The following is a 14259-nucleotide window of genomic DNA, read 5'->3' on the forward strand; positions in this document are numbered from 1 at the left end:
GGTAATGTATGGAACAAATACTTTGGTCTTACTTGTTTGGGAAAGGTAGTAAGAAAGAAACAACTGGGATGCTGTTTCTAAGCTGTCCATGTACATCCATTTATGAATTGGGTTCAAATAAAATGGTAGTTCAACTGTTTTTTGTTGTTGTTGTTGTTGTTGTTGTTTTTAGACTCAGTATTTCATCTCTTTATTCTTTCTTGTTACCTTTCTTCCCTTTTGCTTCTTAGTATCTCTTCTTCCACTTACCTCAAATACAAAAACACCAAGTTGTGAGTGTGTCCTGGAATTTGTTTGGGGTGATATAGGAGAAATCATTCCATTTACCTGTATTATTTCCTGTTTGATGATGATGCTTTCTTTGTAGTCGTGTGCTCTCTTTGTAGCTTATAGTTTTCATTTCTCCAAAGAGTGCTGTTTAGTTGCCTGATAGTTGTGTCTGTATGCGGTGGCAACCTCCCATTATATTAAGCATGTCCTTTTGCATTGCAGGAGCTATGCCTGTTCCAGACCAGCCTTCTTCCACCTCAGAGAAGACCAGCTCCTTGAGCCCTGGCCTGACCACCTCCAATGGAGATGGCTCCGAGACAGAAACCACTTCTGCTATCCTCGCCTCGGTCAAAGAACAAGTAGAGACATCCCACTTTTGTGACATACTTAGGGGAACATATTACAAACTGTTCCTTCAGATGAACAACGAGGACTTTTATGTTGGAAGAAAATCATGATTTTCACTTATCATAAAAATATTTTGACATGATTATAGTTGCTTTTGAAGTTATGTTTTTATTCATGATTTAGGCCATTTTCCTTGAAAAAAATATTCCTTGGTAGGGGGAAACACTTTATAGGCAAAATTCCCTGTTGGTGAAGTCTTGGTAGATTCGGTGATGGACCAATACAGCGTAAAACTGTTATGTGCCTGAGGCCAAATAATTGGCTTTTAGAAAATAAAAAGTCAAAAAATATATATATAAAGTCTAACCAACAATCAAAATATATCCGTAAGTATAAAAAATTAGTATAATGACAGCAGATGAATCCTGTGTTGGGTCAAGGCAAATTGGTCTCTCTGGTGTTTCTGGGCTGGATCAGGAAGAAAGTATCTTAGAATTTTCCCTGTAAAATGAATTAAAGTCTTCATGATTCTTCCTCCAGCATTACTTTGCTTTATAAATGGCTAATAAAATCTGAAGTCTTAGTTTAAAAAAAATTACTCCTTCAAAGTCATGTTTCTTATAAATAAAAGGTGGTAAATAATCAAAGAAAGCTGGAAAATCAAGATTTTTTTCACTTCTTTTAGCATGTGGCAGGGTATAAATCATAATTTTTTTAAATACTGAAAGCGTCCTGTGTTTGGGTATGATTCAAGGAGTGCTGAGTGAGCAACAGTAGTGGCGAAGCTCTCAGTAGAGTAGCTGAGAGAAGGTCCACTGAGGTAAGGGATCCGTGATGCTGTCAGTCAGACGTGCGTCACCAGGGAGGGAAGTGTGCTGCTAAGTAGTTACACAAAGGAAAGTTGAATAGATTAATTGGATCATCTGGGCTTTGAAAATGGTCAGTAAGCAAGGAATTGGGTTGAAGCACAGGCTGTATTACTGGATTAGTTTGCTTCCAAAGCCCTCTCATGAGATTGCTGATTATTTTTAAGGAGTAATAGAAGAAGGGAGCAAAGGTTCATATCAGTTCCCACACTCAGGATACTGCTTTGTTAAAGTTGGTTTATGTCATGGTACCTTATTCATATATCTAGAAGTCTTGCTGAACCACTAACTTTAGAGTATTGACAAAATACAAAGTAGGAGGAATAAATTTAACAAGGAAATGACAAGACCTGCCTGATGAAAACTATAACATTTTATTAAAAGACATAAAGTAATTAGGAATAAATGACAGGGTATATCCTGTGTAGAAAAGCCTAGTTATCATCATAATATTACTTTTCCTCAAATTAAGATATAAACTTAAGGCTATTGTAGTAATATCTTGTCACTGATTGTTTCTTTGGCAAACTGAATCAAACTATTTTAAAGATCATATGAAAATCATAAATGTATGAGAGTTACAAGGAAATTTTAATAGATTTTTATCTTACTAAACATTTTCATCACTGTCATGCCCAGTTGGTTCAAACTGGAAAGAATGTTCTCTCTATAGGATGTAACTGAAGGGGGTAGCCCTGGTGGCCCAGCTGTTTAGCCCCTGCCTTCAGCCCAGGGCGTGATCCTGGAGACCCTGGGATTGTGTCCCGCGTCGGGCTTCCTGCATGGAGCCTGCTTCTCCCTCTGCCTGTGTTTCTGCCTCTCTCTGTGTGTGTGTGTGTCTTTCATGAATAAATAAATAAAATCTTTTAAAAAAAAAAGGTAAAAAAATTTTTTAAAGGATGTAACTGAGGGCTCAGAATCTCAAGGACATATTCAATCCAAAATAGTAGAAAAAATTGGATAAGAGTAAATGTGTGCCAAAAATATGACAAAGTATTGATATAATTAATATATTAATGCTTCCTAATGTTGATGAGATAAAAAAATAAAATAACAGAATAGAAAACTAGGCAAAAAACATGAACAGCAGTTCATAGAAGAAAAATGCAAAAAGTTAATGACTATATGGAAATGCTTTCTACTCTACTAATCAGGGATATAAAAATCAAGATGAAAATATTAATTTCTTTAATCTACCAAATAGACACACATTAAAAAATAGTATATTCTGTAATCTAGATAAGGGTTAAAGTTTGAGGAAATTCACATTTTTGTCACTCCATATGGGAATGTGCAATCCTGTAATCTTTGTTTAAAATGATATGTTGCTATGAAGTGGCATTTACAGTGTTCAATAGCCTTTGATTAGTCATACGTAGACATATGTAGTATAGAAATGGGTGATCTAGAACATAAGATTTTATGTATATTGGTGTTTATTGCAAAATTATCTGGGATAGTAAAAAAGTGGAGCAGTACTGATTGATGAAGAATTTAAAAAGACCTATCTTCTATGTAAAATATTTTATACAAAAGCTATATCCTTCTTATGTAGTTATTAATTAAAATGAGTTGGAGTTATATATTACACCTTTGAAAAACTCCATGAGGATTTTAGAAATGAAGTGTTTTAGCATTATATTATCCTGTTTTTATAAAATAATAATAAATATTTTGTGTTGTTTACAATATTTATGAACATCTGGAAAAGTGTAGGAGGAAATAAATCAAACTATAAACATTGGTTACTATATATGTTTACAATTAGTTGGAAGTAGGAATAGGCAGAAGATATAGAGGATAGGGAAGACAATCCAAATTGGGAGAAAGAACTGGGAGACTGGAATAGATATTCGTTGGATTTGGATAATAGGAAATGCCATTTGAGCTGAGATAGTGATGTCTGTAGTTGAGAGAGTGGATAAGCTGCCGACAGCAAAAATATATTATGGAAATAAAATGGCCTCTCCAAATCCTTGATGAGAATTTCATAAAAAAGACTTACTGTGAAGAGTTTTTTTCTAATAGTCAAAACAAGTCCATTGTCCATTTTTGGATGCAAAGATGAGATTCTTTGTGACCAGTAACTAACGTGAGCAGGCATGAAAGTCTGTCCTGGAAGCTGAGTAGAACAGCTTGAAGCACCTGCATCAGAGGCTCAGGCATCAGCTCCTATAGGCAGCAGCTGCCCATGTGAAGGCAAAATCCACAAGCAGCAAGGTCCCTGGACTTCCTTGGGGTAGCCTACTGTAAGCAAACAATTTTTTATTTTTGTCCTAAACTATTAAGGTTTTGTGGTCTAGACTGTTATCTGTGGAGCTAAAGCTAAGTTAAATATATTGGGAAAAAATTAGCTGAGATGAAGGAAAAGCGACTTTAAAAGTTCATATCCTTTATGATTTTTAATAGTTACGTACATAACGTATTTGTAAATTTTTCACTTGAATATTGCTTTCCTGATCCTTTTTAGGTGCTAATATAAAATAGCTTTTTTACTAAAAATTCTTTTTATTAAGTTAGAGGACCTCAAGGAAGAAATTTTATAGCATCACTCTTATGTGCTACTTTAGGCTTGTCTCCTTGAACATCAGCTCTGTGGGAAAGAAGTCATTCTTTTTTTTTTAAGATTTTATTTTATTTATTTATTTATTTATTTATTTATTTATTTATTTATTCATGAGATAGAGAGAGATAGAGAGAGGGAGAGAGAGAGGCAGAGACACAGGCTCCACGCAGGGAGCCCAGGTCTCCAGGATCACTCCCTGGGCCGAAGGCAGATGCCAAACCACTGAGCCACCCAGGGATCCCCGAGAAGTCATTCTTTATCATAGGAGGCATATATTCTAAGCTACCTGGCAAACAATTGGTTGCATAATTTATTTACTCATTCATTAAATGTATTGAGCACTTTGTATATGCAAAGTACAATAAAGGGTAATAAAGTACATGCATAAAGAAAACTCAATTTGACAGTTTATTGGAAAAAAAGTGTTATTGAAATTGAGAACATAAGTTTTTAGGCAGGCAGTTAACATTGCACAGAAATAAATTCTGGTTTATAACCATAGAATGAACTTAAGTCATGACAAGCCCTAAGTCAGCATGTCCGCATGACATGTATGGCATGTTGAGATTTTGTAAACAAGTCTTAGAATCCTTCAACCCAGCAGGCATGGATTGCTCAATGAAAAGGTGTTCATTGACTTTTTTTCTTTGTTCAAATTTCCCATCCTGATTGCTTTTTAACTGGTGAATTTTGCACTTTTTTATCAACAGAAATAGGACCAGGATTTATGTTATTACTCTATAGGTAATTTTCTGTATCTCAGACATACCTGTTTCATTCCAAGTAACCAGGTTTCACTATGGGGCATTAAGAAAGAGGAACCTAATTCCTATTTCCTCTCCTGTAAGTGAGTGTCCTTTACCAGAAGAGGAGTGGAGGATAGAGGTTGGGCATGTGATGACTCTGGTCATGTGATTTGGATAAATAACTAAGAGGGGTAATTGAAAACTAATCATTACAAATGGCAGCCCATAAAGTGTGGTGGCTTAAAGGAATGGAAACAGTGAAGGGATTTTATTTTAAGAATGGAAGGTATCCCTATGATGATGGCATTGACTCATAGAGAAATTTATGATGCTTGAGAGAAAGGGAATAATCTCAGAGGAAAAAATCACTGGGTAGATGAGAGTGCATGGGGTCCATCTACCAGTAGAGAGAATGGCTTTTGGAACAGAGTTCAACCCTGCGGATGGGAAAGAATTGAGATATATGGTTTCAGGTCCTCCAGTGGCTTGGTGTTGGAAACTGTGGTAGGTTTTTCCCTCTCATTAGATGGGCACAGTCCGCTTGTTTGAGCTGGACCTAGGAGGACCAGTGGTGAGCTGGGCTGAGCAGAGGTGAAGGAAGGAGGCATTGGAGGTAAGGGACGCAAGACAGTGGTCATAATGATGGATCCTGGAATGGACATGGAATGGAAGCAGGTAAAAGAAAACTTGGTATGGACAATATATTTGCAGGGAGTCGTCTGTATAGATAGTGGTATCTTGAGAGTTGTGTGCTTAAATCCAGAATTTAAAAGTAATTAATGTTCATGTTGGTGAACAACGAGGAAAGAGAGAGAACCCTCGTTGACTCTGTGAAAGGTGGTGGTGAGTGATGATGATTCCAGAACAGTGGTGAGGAACAGTGACAGTACTCCAGTCACCCTCAGTAGAGAGCGGACTGATATTGCTACATCTCGTGAGAAACCTGCTGATGGTGGCTTGTGGTTATATGGGTGTAGTCATCCCCATCTTCACCTGTGTGTTTTCACTGTTTTAACTGTAACAGTGTTGGTCTATACTATTAGACAAGAATTTACATTCTCTCACGTAATATAACCTTTGTCTTTGTATTTTGTCTTAAGTCAACAAGGTGCTACTTTGCTCTTAAGAAAACCATGACTTTCCTAAAATATATATTTATTTCACAATAAGATTTCTTTCCCTACAGTTGACCATTTGATCATCACACATTTCCAAAGTTGGCATCTTAAACAATCTTCTAATATTGGCTAGAAAAATTATGGGTTATTTTTAAAAACCTTTATGGCTCATATTGTTCACTGGTATTTGTAAATTATTATGACTTAGATTAATGTGTCTCTGTGTCATACATGCAAAGTAACGTCTCCACATAAATGTCTCTTCACTCTAAGTTACCCTGCTCCCAAAGTCACTACTCTGAAGCTTATCATGGTCCAAATAGAAGGAAAAATAGTGTCTCCAGGACTGATATATATATATATATATATATATATATATATATATATATATATATATTTTAAGTGTCACAGCAGAAGGGAATGCAATTCCACAAGTGTAAGCCCTCAAGCAGCAGCATATGGTTTTGGGGGTTAATAATTCTAACAGAAAAGTATTTTAATAATGAATAGGTTAAATAGAAGTTTCTATGTATATAACAGCATTGCAAATGTTTTACTTCATTGTATTTTCAGTAGTGTTTATCAAATACCAGCTATGTGCATAGAACTGTGTTTCCTCTGGATGGTAGATACACAGATTTGAAGTTTGCCTTCAACTATTTAGCAATGAAGTTAAAAAACTTATTTTTTTTTAATTTTTTTTAATTTTTATTTATTTATGATAGTCACAGAGAGAGAGAGAGAGAGAGGCGCAGAGACACAGGCAGAGGGAGAAGCAGGCTCCATGCACTGGGAGCCCGACGTGGGACTCGATCCCGGGTCTCCAGGATCGCGCCCTGGGCCAAAGGCAGGCGCCAAACCGCTGCGCCATCCAGGGATCCCAAGTTAAAAAACTTATATAAAAGATATGAAATATTTTAAAAACTGTAGATGAAATTTCATGAAAACCCTCTTGTCATTTTACTTAAAAGCTCCAGGTGCTATATATTGATAAAAACATTCTTCAGGTTAACAGTATTTATAACCCTGGACACTCTGTTGCTCCAATAACATCTCTTGTTCTTTATATTTCACAAGAATTATAGTCATGTTCTTGATTTCAGAGGAAATTTTTATTTTTTTATTTTTATTTTTTAAATATGTTTTTTTAAATTTTTATTTATTTATTATAGTCACAGAGAGATAGAGAGAGGCAGAGATAAAGGCAGAGGGAGAAGCAGGCTCCATGCACCGGGAGCCCGACGTGGGATTCGATCCCGGGTCTCCCAGATCGCGCCCTGGGCCAAAGGCAGGCGCCAAACCGCTGCGCCACCCAGGGATCCCTCAGAGGAAATTTTTAGTACATTATTTAAACTATCAATGATTTCTGGGTAGTAAAATAGAAGTTTTCTTGTTTTCAACCACTATTGTTATTATACTTAATAGAGGAAAATAAGAGTAAAAAGATATCTGAGCTCCCGCTATGGACAAAAACTAGTGCACAGAGTACTTTACATGTTATGTCATATGAAGGCACTAAGAAAGAAAGCATTTTGAAAACTTCATCTTATATAAAATCTAAAGAATTCATGATATTTTACATCAACTCATGGTGAGGATTGCATACCTTTATTTTTATTTAGCTTCTACACTTGTAATTGTTAGATTCCACTAGCTCTGTGTAAAATGAATATGATTGGGAAGGAGCACATTATAAAATACTCCTTTAACTGGTCTTCTTCCAGTGTCACATGTCACTGTCAAGTCTTTCAGCATTATTAGTGTTACTGTAATATGCAATAATAGCTTCTGATAATGCAATGTGGAAAATGACCTATAACTATTAATCACTTTCCAAACTGTATCTTGGAAAAGCATTTCATGAAAGTAATGACAAAATTATCAGCCATGAAAAAGAGGAAATTAAAACACCTTTAGGAAATGTCGAGAAGATAGGAAAGGATTATCTGCAAAGACTAGTGAACTTTATATTCATTTAGTCAGAGAAAAAAAGAATTATATATGCCATAGCACCACAAGTTGAGCTCTTTCCGTATATTAAAATTAAAATAACTGCTTGATTGATAATTTTTTATTGTATTTCTTGTTTCAAGTTAGATGTAGCTGGAAAATGAAAAAAAAAGCATATTTTTCTCATTTTCATGTTGGAACATGAACTATGGTGGGAATTGTGATGGCCCTGTTTTCAAGAGGTGGACGGAGATATGAGGGTACAAGCTAGGATTCTGTAGAACTGGCTCCTGGTAGAAGGTTTGGAACAAGGAAGGACAGACCTCGGAGTCAGCAGCCTTATGGATATCCCAGATACAGACAGGGTGCAGATAGACGGACCAAACTGTGTGTTTAGATTTGCAACAAGGCAAAGAAAGACACCAAGTAGTGTGAATAGAACTGGGGAACTCCATGTAGGAAGGAAGGGGACTGGTCAGGTGGTGGCAGAATGATGGAACCTGCTGGATTTGAAGCTGGTCTGTTTCTTGTGGATTCTGGATCTTTTTCACCACAAAAATGATGGTTGAAGCTAGAGATAGAGGAGCAACAAAGGTCCTAAACTACTTGTGGAAAACATTAAAATTAGTGCTAGGAGTTCTAGTCATGAGTGAATAATCCTAGAAGTGTGGATGGATCATCTCCCTCACTCCCTCCCCCTACCCACCATGCTCCTTTATGTGTATTCTGTTCTTGACCATAAGTTATTTTGAATTTTTTCCTAAAGCTTTATTTTCCCTTAAAATTTGACTTTGTAACCCTTCTCAAGTCACTTTTATATTTACCTGCCTTTTTAATCACCCCAAACTCTATTCCAAGAATTAATTAATGCTGTCTGCTCTGATCCCTCTGAAGCTATTAGGAGTTGGGTGTTTTAGGGACTGGAGGCTATGATGGGAAAAATAAAAATGGACTTAGTTTTTATATGTTAAATTAGAAGGTAAGCGTTTAATATGTGGATTTTTTTTACTGTGACATTAGAGTGCATTTCTAATGCCTCTTTTATATTTAGCATTAGAATTTATGCTAAAATTAAAAAAATAAAAAATAAAAATAAAACTGTGGGATCCCTGGGAGGCGCAGCGGTTTTAGCGCCTGCCTTTGGCCCAGGGCGCCATCCTGGAGACCCGGGATCGAATCCCACGTCGGGCTCCCAGTGCATGGAGCCTGCTTCTCCCTCTGCCTATGTCTCTGCTTCTCTCTCTCTCTCTGTGACTATCATAAATACATAAAAATTAAAAATAAATAAATAAATAAAAACTTTTAATGTTAAAAAAGAATTTATTGCTAAATATTCATACATGAAGTCATTTTTCTTTTTAATATGTAAAATATTAAATATATATGATATTAAAATATTCTTTAAAATATGCATTTAAAAAATTTCAGTGGATTTTCCACTAAAAAGTAATTCATGCATATTGTGAAAAAGTTAAAAGCTCAGTAAGGAATGAAGATAAAAATTTTATTTGAAAATAATATTACAGCTAGTGGTTGTTGCAAATATTTGGGAAGAGTTTGTTCTAAGATTTTTATGTGAATATATAATTATCTGTACAAAATTTTTCTTTTCATTTATATATAAATATTTTATACTTCTTTGGACACTTAATATTACATCAGGAGCATTTTTTCATATCACTATTATATTAAAACTTTTTCTAGTGGCTATATAAATGGATACATTGTGAGTTATTTAGTATTATAATTTTATTGAACTTTCCTATTGTTTTGATCTCTTAGGTTGATTCAATTTTCTCAGATGAAACAAAAATGACATGTCATACTGCCTTGTACATAAATCATTAGGTCTACTTTGACAGAAGTTGCCTGGAGCACAGTTTTGAAAAAGAGTTTAAAGACCTTTACAAACTCTCTGGGAAAATATATCATAATTAATTACTCATAAGATATACAGGCAGGATATAGGAAGCAGGAGCTCCAGGGATATAATAGTCAGTGCCCTGTACAGGGTTTGCACAGAGTAGGAAATTGACAAGTAGAATATTCTGGAGGGAATAAATAGGGGAAACATGTATAGTATTCAGAACAACTGAACCAAATATGCTAAAGATAGTGAAGAGAAACATATGAAATATGATAGGACAAGGAAACATTATTAAATAGTACCTCAAAATAACAAAAATGTTTTTTAAAAGGTTAGATATTATATTTTTTAAAATATACATATTTTTATAAAACATACATGACATTTCTGTAAACTATGTAAGACTTATTTCATCAGATATATAGTTAAGTAATAACATTTTCTCTAGTAATTATTTTGTTCAATATCTTCTGTTTATGACCAAAGAAACTCAAACTTCAAAAAATATGTACCTAAAGCCATGTAGGAAATTGCCATGGAATTTAAATGAGAAAATTAGTTTGTTTTATTCTGAATCCAGTACTCTTTTCACTCAGTTACATTCTCTCATAATTTAGGTATGATAATGGGCTTCAATATATGCTCTAGTAGTTTTCCCAAGAGGAACATTTCTCTATGACCAAGGTTTGCTGAGGCCAAGTTAAATGATGCACCGGCCTGTCTAGCTTTTACTTAACTAGACAAAGAGAGGCAGACAACTTCACATCATTTGATCTGTAATTTAACTTTGAAATCTAAAGGAATCATTAAAGATACTCTAAATAAAAAGAATTCCAGGAACTTACACACCTCATTGTTAGCTAATGTCTTCAGAGAAAATGTAGTAAGAAGAGGTGCTGTGATGCCACACAGCATTGTTTTCGTTGTTTGTTCCTGTTTTCAAGATCAGTGGTGTGGCTGGAAGTCCTCTCCAGCGTGCATCCACGACACAGGTAAACATGCCCGCAGCAGCCCATAGATCATGTTCAAGTGGCCTTACTCACTGCAGTCATTAAAGTAATGTGCAAGTTCATGCCCTGGGCTCTAAATGAACTGGCTCTATGGCCTGCTGCTGTAAAAAAAAAAAAAAAAAAAAAAAGTGATGATCGGCATCCTCCTCTTTGACTAATGACGAGCTCTGACTTTCCATTCTGCTCAGGGTCTCCAGAAGTAGCTGGACCACTTGCCTAATTACTAGAAGACAGAAGGACTCAATATTAACAAGACCAAAGTAAACAAACAAAAGTCACTTTGCACAGGTAATCCTCAGCATCTGGTTGCCAATTCACCATGTTGATAGATTTAGGTATTGGGGCGGGGGGTGCATTTTGCAGTTTACACATCCTGGAAAATCTGCTAGGTGAAGAAGTTACGTTCAAAATTGAAACTAAGAATTTTATAAAATTCAGTTCAAGATTCTTTCATAATTGTAGGCAAGTCTGTTGTATTTTCGGAAGTAGAACTCTAAGGTGTCAACCAAGGGTGTTTAACTGTTTGAGTTGATTCAAAGTTTTGAAAGGATAGGTCCACCCTCATATCTACCACCTCTACCCAGACAAGAGATCAGCTTCATAAAGACACTCTTAATAAATGGTACCACATCTTCCAAATACTTGTCAGAGACCTCCAATTACCTGCTATAGACCTCCTGTCAGAAGTCAGAGGCAATATATTATTAAAATTAATAATTTAGAATGTAAATTCTTTCTATTTTGGGAACTCTGCTTGTATCAGGATCAGCATTTTAGCCCTCCCTGGGAATGCCTTCCAGAAACATGGCTTTAATAATACTGCAGTGATATGATGACTCTGTCTTTATGGAGACCGAAGATAAGAAATTACCTGCTGGGAGCTTTTTGGAATTTCGTGGAAACCTGATATTGGAAACCTGTCTCACACTGTTGTTACTTGATTTAATGTCAATGAAATATTTTAGTACTACATGCATACTCCTACTATAATGAAAATAATAATAGTAGTAGTAATATTATTAAAAAGTGCAATTCTTTTTTCCTAAGAAATGCTAATTAATTCATTTATGGAATAGGTTTGTGGCTGCATCTCCCTTCCTTACTGCTGCATTGCTGGCCCTCAGAGCAGTGCTAGATGTAGAGGACGAATTCAGAGTATTTGTGTTGAGGGTACGAGTTCACTAATGAACCTACTGTGTTTTTATGTTCCATTTTAGTTGAAAAGCGAATGATTTGCTTAATTGTAATAACAGACTTTAGTTGTGTGGCACAAAGGTCTCATCTCTGTTGTTGCATTGATCATATTCTTTGACCTTTATTTTAATGGCCATGTTGGATCTGCGTCTTCCCCTTTGAGCTACTTGCATATCATTTCAGAATTAGCCCATTTACTTTGATGAATCCCTGGGTTCCCAAATTGCAGTTTCCTCTCTAAACAGCCCGAATTGAAACTCATTTAATCAAGTGGAATGAGATATATTCAGTTTAAGATGAGGAATATTAACTTAAACCTATCCTTCATTAATAAAATATATAGGCTGATGTCTTTTTCTCTTGAACTAGACTATGTTCCTTATTTTAGCCCAAAGCAAAGCAAAACACTCCATGTTAGTACATGAATCTGCAACTTCACACATAAAAAAAGACACAAATACCAGTTTCTTTTGCCTATATGCAGTTATCCCAAATTTATCATTTTAAAAAAATATTTCTTCCAGTGATTTTCCCCATTTCTTTCAATGTTTTTTAATTGTCCTTTGAAAATATACTTTTCTCCAGAGTCTACAGCAGTTCAACCATGTACTTATCATTACTTGCTTATCTTGGATTTCCTTTGTGTTTGGGAGATTTTTTTCACGTATTTGTACTTGGTGATTTGTACTTTTAATATTGTAATGTTAAAAATCAAATTATTATGGATTTTGAAGTAAAATCCATAGTTGCTGTGGTTGCTGTTCATTTGTACATTTGTTTAATGGTGGGTGCCATATGTGTTTTATATGGTGGTGTTTTTGCTATAGTTAGCTTTTTTTGTATATTAGCAGAAGATAGATCTTGAGCATATTTACATGGAAGTTTCTGGACACACAACTTACTTCTCCATAAGTGTATAAAAGAATAATTCCAGCCTTACTAACATGTCACAGGAAATAGAGTCTTCATATAAAAATGTTATAAAGATTTCTGTTGGATAATTCTAAGTGCTTTTGTAGCAAATCCTTTATTATGTCTCTAGGTCATTTGAGAGTTTATTTAGCAGCATTTTCTACGAGAAAGCTTTACAAAGTGAAGACAGTGTCTTAAAACAGCCTGTTAACGAAAGCTACTCCACTAAAACAGTATCTAAATATACTTTCATGTCAACGCAGGAAGTGAACAGGTTGTTTTTGTTAGAAATGTGGACGTAGTGTAAACATTTCTCCATGATGAATTGTAATGGGTGAATTTTAGCAACATATTTACCCTGATAGTCACTGTGGCAGGTTGTATTGTAGAGAAGTGGCCACAGTGTTATTTCCAATTTCTTGTGACCTTCTTTCTTCTGATGCGAGTGTGACACTTCCCTGTTAATAGGTGGATTCTGTAATTCTGCCTTCCTTACTTGGGCTTGAGCCTGTGGAGGAAATGACATCATATGACTTTTGAGGCTTGGGTATGACAGACAGTGTTATCTTCTTATCTGGTTTTTTCCATACTCATTCTTAGAAACCAGCCACATAAAGTGAAGGTGGTTATGTGGAGAGACGCTCAGTCTCTGGGCAGATAGCACCATCTGAACTCCCATCTGACACCAGCATCAACTTGCCATTTGAGCCATTGATGGCCCCCAGACAAGTAGCCCCAAATGATGCCATATGGAGCAAAGACAGTTGGTTCCCACTGATGTTTGGAGATTGATGACCAAGATAAATGACTGTTGTAGTTTTTTTTAAGATTTATTTATTTATTCATGAGAGAGAGAGAGAGAAAGAGAAAGAAAGAGAGAGAGAGAGAGAGAGAGAGGGAGGCAGAGACATTCCTATCTTAGACCATTCCTATCTTAATCTTCTAAGTCATGTGATTCTATACATGCTGAAGTTACTCTAAAAATCAGCTTGTTGGGTAGCCCCGGTGGCTCAGCGGTTTGGCGCCATCTTCAGCCCAGGGTGGGATCCTGGAGTCCCGGGATCAAGTCCCATGTCGGGCTCCCTGCATGGAGCCTGCTTCTCCCTCTGCCTGTGTCTCTGCCTCTCTCTCTCTCTCTCTCCCTCTCTCTCCCTCTTTCTATGTCTCTATGTCTCTCATGAATGAATAAATAAAATCTTTTAAAAGAAACTAAAATTATTTAAAAAATAAAAATAAAAATCAGCTTGTTGAAATAGAATTCATGTGCTGTACAGTTCAACCATTTCAGTGGTTTTCAGTATATTCAGAGTTGTGCAGCCATACCCACAACCTAATTTTGAAATATTTTGTCCCTTCAGAAAGAAATACTGTGCCCATAAAGAGTCATTCTGCATTTCCCCCAAACCTCACAG

General features: G+C 35.8%; 1 long non-coding RNA gene across 1 annotated transcript; it reads right to left on the minus strand.

The window, feature by feature from the left end:
- Positions 1 to 9595: 9595 nt before the first annotated feature.
- On the minus strand, positions 9596 to 13407 carry LOC140596568 (uncharacterized). Its single transcript, XR_011998491.1, has 2 exons — positions 13205 to 13407; positions 9596 to 10964 (listed from the first exon to the last, which is right to left on the minus strand). It is a non-coding gene; the product is annotated as an uncharacterized lncRNA (long non-coding RNA).
- Positions 13408 to 14259: the final 852 nt, after the last annotated feature.

Source organism: Vulpes vulpes, unplaced genomic scaffold, assembly GCF_048418805.1.
Source record: "Vulpes vulpes isolate BD-2025 unplaced genomic scaffold, VulVul3 Bu000000681, whole genome shotgun sequence".
NCBI classification, from domain to species: Eukaryota; Metazoa; Chordata; class Mammalia; order Carnivora; family Canidae; genus Vulpes; species Vulpes vulpes.